Source organism: Plectropomus leopardus, chromosome 3, assembly GCF_026936395.1.
Source record: "Plectropomus leopardus strain MGB_pleo_1.0 chromosome 3, ASM2693639v1, whole genome shotgun sequence".
NCBI lineage: Eukaryota > Metazoa > Chordata > Actinopteri > Perciformes > Serranidae > Plectropomus > Plectropomus leopardus.
Window position 1 is genome coordinate 12,175,407 of NC_142178.1, and position 5,967 is coordinate 12,181,373.

General features: G+C 38.0%; 1 protein-coding gene across 3 annotated transcripts in view; it reads right to left on the bottom strand.

Moving 5' to 3' along the window:
- Positions 1-4,805, bottom strand: part of LOC121941850 (inactive rhomboid protein 2-like) — a 38,943-nt gene extending 34,138 nt beyond the window's left edge. The window contains exon 1 of one of the 3 annotated variants that reach the window (XM_042484756.2): positions 4,667-4,805. The gene's annotated coding sequence lies outside the window, so the exon portion shown is untranslated. Of the gene's footprint in view, positions 1-1,807; positions 1,933-4,666 lie in introns of those variants that run through there. The other 2 variants (XM_088075612.1, XM_088075614.1) reach the window with 2 other exon arrangements.
- Between the last annotated feature and the right edge of the window lie 1,162 nt (positions 4,806-5,967).

Sequence of the window (5,967 nt, forward strand, 5' to 3'; positions counted from 1 at the left end):
AAGGTTTTGCTACCCTCTCATGTTTTTTTTAATCTGCATTGTGCAACAAGTGCATGCATACATGTGTGTACATTGCAATGTGTCACTCAAAACAGCAAACTCCTGAGGGTTTTGTGAGAGAACGTCTTGTCAACTTGCTCAGCCTGGCTGTTAAAACTGAGAACTCTCACTCACTGTTACAAGTTCGCTGTGGTGCCAGACAGAATGAGAGTAAAGACATTTTGTCTTTTTGTTTTCCTCATGGATCTCAGAAGAAACATAGAGGAAATAAGCTATCTCTCTGCCACAATTAACATCAATGGACAATATAACCTACTCTTTGCACCACTGAAAGCTTTATGGCAAAAACAGAGTATCCACAGAAATCCTTTTAAGGTTTATGAGTCTTTGGGTTGCAAACCATTTCCGGAGTGTCCCAATATTTTAAGATACTGTGTCATGTACTGTGGAATGAAGGCTGGCAAGGGAGCGCAGGAAAAATATTTCAACAGCCTAGCCAGCAGCTGGGAAAAAGCACTGTTTTCTGGGTGTGTTATGGAGTAGCAGATGAAAACAGATAAGGTAATGATGGGAAAGCCCTAAGAGAGAAGTGATGACAGGATTAGATTGTGATACAGACCGGAAGACCCTTGATACAGGTGGACAAGGCAAGCCAAACTCTAAAACCACAGTTAGGTATGTCAGATAAAGTGGACTGTGGTTAATGGGGGGGTAAAAATAAAGAAACTGAAACCTCTGAGCTGATGCATTTTGGGCTTATTTCACTTTTACTTCCATCAAAAGAGGCAGCAATCAATCATTTACTGAACGACTTCACAGTTTCCAGGATGCTGTCTGTAACTGTATTATGGATCCTGAAGATGCACTACTTTCAAACCACTGGATAAATATAGAGAGCCCCACTAGTGAGTCCTAAAACCCAGAAATCAGTAAGCATTTCAGCACTCTGGGTTCCTTCGTCTCAAAGTAAATGGGTTTTTCAAATGGGTTTTGAGTTAGAAGTCTGAAATAAGGTCGGTTTAACACAAGCGTAAGAGTCTTTTGTGTTTTTTTAAACGACATGAAATACATCAGTAAATACACCACTCGCAAACGTTGAAGCTTTCATGTGTCTTAAAAAAGACTGTTTCTAACAAGTGACTAAATGAGACTGCAGAACGTCATCATGCTGAACCACACTGAACATGACTGTACAGTCTTGCAGCGATGGCGACGCTACTGTAATGTTGTTTGTTTAGGCCTAGCAATAGTTTTGTTTTGGGTTTTTTTAGTTCTGGTTATTGTTTTCAGGCTTCAAAAATCCTGAAAGTGAAGTTCATTTGTGAAGATTATCCTGCTGAACAAAACGTGTAAATATCATGAACATTTGTTTACCACAGAGCTAATTTTAATGCAATTATCCGAAATCCAATGGAAAAATCCCATCGGCTTTTCAACGAGGGAACCCGTGGGATGTTAGCTTCTGGGTTGGCCTACAGAAAAACTTTAATCCTGGTAACTCAATACTTCATCTATTTAAAACCATGTTGGAATTATCAGCCAGAGACCCCTAAATTGCAAAAAAATGTTGGTTGCAATGTTAGCTTGTTTACTATATCACTTCAATGCCGCTGTCACACTGAACGTCCTGCTGAGCCTATTCAACCTTTCATACTTTATATGGCACAATAAACAAATTGTCGAATACTTGTGTTGAACAGCTAAATCTGATTCGACTGGCATAATTCTAAGTCGAGTACAGCCCACATAAACTTTAATTTCTGGAAAGATGGACATCAAAAACAGGACGTTTGATATGTTTGCCTACCTCTGTATGCCCTTCAGGCTGATCTTATGTTTCCTTATAGGCGCTGGACGTTCATTTTCTGATTTGCTCTGGGTCACAGTTTTCCTTGACACAATCCATTAACTCAGTGACAGGTGTGCAAGTCTGTGCAAACAACATGCCAGTTCAGCCATGTCAATGCAGCTGTTAACTTGTTTTTTGTACAATATGCGTTCTGTGCTTTACAATGTATTTCCTCTTTTTCTACATTGCCAGAAAGTTAGCATGGACTTTGCGATAATGACTTATTATTCACTGCTTCCCCTTGTACACTATGCATGCAGCCATGTTGTAGATCATTATGGGGGGTTCGTTTGAACTGTGTGTGGCATGTTCAATGATTTAATAAAGTTGTGAATTAATCTAGGAAGTTTACAGGCTCTACAAGTAAAGGTAATAGGGATGCCTGATATTGGATTTTTTGCCCATATTGGATATGCCCATATAACAACTCATTTGGCCGATAACAAATACCATCATCTATATATATCCACTTTTCTCATCCTCTAATTTTAGTGATATTCAGGTCTCTTCTGTAATGGAATTAACATTAAATTATGAATACTCTTCTTATGATAGCCAACCCACAGACATAAAATACAATGCTTTCAATGTATGTAATATTCACTCATGTAAAACAAGAAAAATACCATACCTTAGGATTGACGTTTTGTACCTGTTCACTTTGTCAATAAAAAATTAAGTGCCGATATTATTTTGCATCCCTAAAGGGTAACAAAAAAACTAAAGCTTTTCAAGCAAAATATTTAGTGATATTTTGTTGTTACCGAAAGTGGCATTTCTCATGAAAAATAAAGATAAGCAATAAGACAATGTCGCTTGTAACAATACTGTAGTGTAAGTGTAACAGCAAAAGTGCTGACGGGGCTTCTGAAATGCTGTATGAGATAAAGCTAATAAAGTATTAAGAGGTCACCATTAACAGGTAAGGTCTAATACAATATTAAACCGTTATAAAAGATACAACAAAAGTATGAATCATGTTATAATTCTGTTTTCTTAGAGCAATTACCTAGAAACATCGGCTAGTTATCGTGCAAAACATAGCTCTGAGGCTGGACATTATATTTATATTTCATTGATATCATGATATATGAATACATATTGTCTTAGATTTTGGATATCGTAATATTCCAGTTGTTTTCCTTCAATGTTGTGCCATCGGAAAGAGTCTGTTGCCTTGTCACTGCCGTGTGTTCTGCAACGTTGGCCCTCACTGGCATTTAATCGGACGATTCAGTACGTTGAATCAGCCGATAGAAATCGTTTTTGATGGTTTGTGTTGTTGTTTACTGGCACACAGTAAATATGCTCTGTTCTTACAACACCAGGTTGTGTTGTTAATGTGCTAACTAGTATCAAGACAGTCTTCTGGTTTCCCTTTTTGAATGACGATTACCGACGACCACCGTCTGCTGGTATGAAGAGTTATGTCCTCTCACACAGACACAGAACATGCATGCTGGAGGGCCATCAGCTACAGTCTTTGCTATGTGTTCATGTACAACTTTTGGCTGAGACACAGGCGACTTTCATTTGATGTCACTCCGGTGTGTCTGGGCCTTTAAGTCCTCCCCTCCATGACTTTGTTTAGAGTAATTAGAACGAAATATAGCTATTGTTCTAAAACAAAACAATGAGAGAAAATAAATGGTTTAAACATGATTATATTAGTCCTACAGTGTAAAGGTGTACAGTACTTTGGGCATAATTTCAGTATTAATCATATGTTGCCAGAGCAATTATTTTCACGTTAAGGTTGAAAACAGAAGGATACAAGAAATCTACTTTGCACTGGCCCCTGAACTTACTGTACACCATTGTATTTACCCAACTACTAGACAACCCATCAGTCAGCATATTTACAGTACCACAAACTGAGTAACACTGACCTACAGTTTGACCCAGTCTACACTGTGTAGAAATCAAACCACATTTTTCTTGATCTTATGTGTCTGCTTAACAGGTTTTTATGCAAAGGACTCCTACGCAGTCAGACCAAAGACAAATATCTGATAAGGTTTATCCACAACAGACCCTCATCGTGAGACTTGCTAGTGGACCAAAAAGTGGTACAGAATTATTATGTAACTTTCTGCAGGAGGTGGAGAGGTAACTGTGAGGACTGTGACACATACAACAAAACAATTATTACAACACTTTGTATCTGCACTAACTTTTAAGCAGCAATTTAATGACTTACTCGACTCTCCCAATATTAGTCACCACTGTGTAAATCTAAAAATATACTTGCTTTTAGCTAAACTGCATCAGAATAGAAAGGTTTAGCTTCTTTCTATTAGGAAACCTGGACAAAATGTGGTTTAATTAGGTCATAATTCATTTTAAAATGTCAGTTTCCGTTCCTGTCAGACCGTGTGTAGACTCCCTCCTACATTCTTTGAAAAACAAATGGGAGGGGTGTAACAACAAATGAATTTTGTCGGCACATGGTGACTAAAATTAACTTCACAGGGATAACAGACGGACATTTGATATGAATGAAGGTATTCGTATATATTTGTGGCGGCGGGCAGAGCAACAAAGAGCTTGTCGAGGCATGCTTTCAGCGGCCACTTCAAAGAAAACGACCGTTGCAAGCTACCATCGTAAATGTCATTCACGGTGATGTTTATCCTTTTAAAAACGTTTGGCTCACACTGGTGTGGAAATGCCGTTTAACCGAGAACTTATTCAAGTTCATTTTCAGATATTTAATGTCGGTTTTCATTTTAAAAACTCGATAGTGACCGCCGACTCAAACAACTTTAAACGGCTCTAAAGCAAACTTGAAGGTTTGAAAAGTCTAATTTTACTCACCTCCAAGAAGAAATATCAGGGTTTTTATTCATTAGCAGATGTATGTCCGAAATGCAACGACACTGTAAGCTACTGACTGCCAGTGTGTCACTACTTCCCTCTTTCTCTCTTCCAACATCCTTGACTGCGGCTCCACGGAGGAGCAGGGGGCGGAGTTACGACTTATCGTATCCACAGGAGGCGAGCTGGGCCCGGGCCAGCCCCCCAGCAGCGGCCCGCGTGTTGAAACTACGGGAACTCAGTGTCCTGATCAGTCAGTAATTAACCACTGCACAGACAGTACAGCCGCGCGGTTCTTCTTAGCTGATGGAGTTCATACATTCGTGGTTTACGTCTCATAATGTTATTAGCTATACAGTCTATTTGTTTACATTTATGTGCTGCAAGAAAGAAATGTGCCTGTATGAATAGCAGGGTTAGTCAGTATCTGCGTTTGTCTGATAATGTATGGAAGCAAAGAAGGGCCAAAATTATTTCAATTTCATATGCAGCTGAACACCATATTGCAAATAAAGAATACCAAGATGTCCAAGTTTAAATATTGCTAATTTGAATTTTTGGTGCTTATTTCACCAGTCTCACTCTGACCTGATTTGAATTTTTAAATTTTGAAAATTAATTTGAGCAGCACACACTCCATGGCATTACACAGTATGGAAATCTGGAGGGAAAAAAATCTGATTGCTCTGTTTTCAAAGTAAAATATTTCATGTCTCACTTAGTCATTTAATTGCTTTATTGATTCAAATCTTTGTTTGTGTGTCTTTTTATTTGTATTACAAGGTATTGCTGTAGCTACTTTTTAACATAAACTTGGAGAGGTACACCAGCAATTTACTTGTACATCTCCACAACATTGGAAGATTTGCAACAGATTTAAAAAAAAAAAAAAAAAAAAAGGTTTAAATTGGTGTAATCCAAGCTCCTCTATAGTTCTCTATAGTAACAGCCAGAAAAGCACTAATCATGAATAGTAAACTGATTTGTGATGGAGTTCCCATTTGACAACTGCTATAATGTTGCCCTGAAATTTCTAATTTTCATGTATTTCCATTTGCTGAATTATTTTAATGTTCACTTCTGCAGAGATCCCAGTGTCATCTTAGTCTGATAAGGTGATTAACTTAATTCAAGGGATTTTAAAGGAAAAGTTTTTGACTTACATGAGTATGCTAAGTTCATTTCTCATAAAAGTGGTAATGCATGTAATTAAAGGTGGGCCTTGAGCTGTGTTTTCCAAAGCGGACATGAAACAGTTCAAGCTGGTTACGAAAATGTTCATGACAGAAACACAATGCACA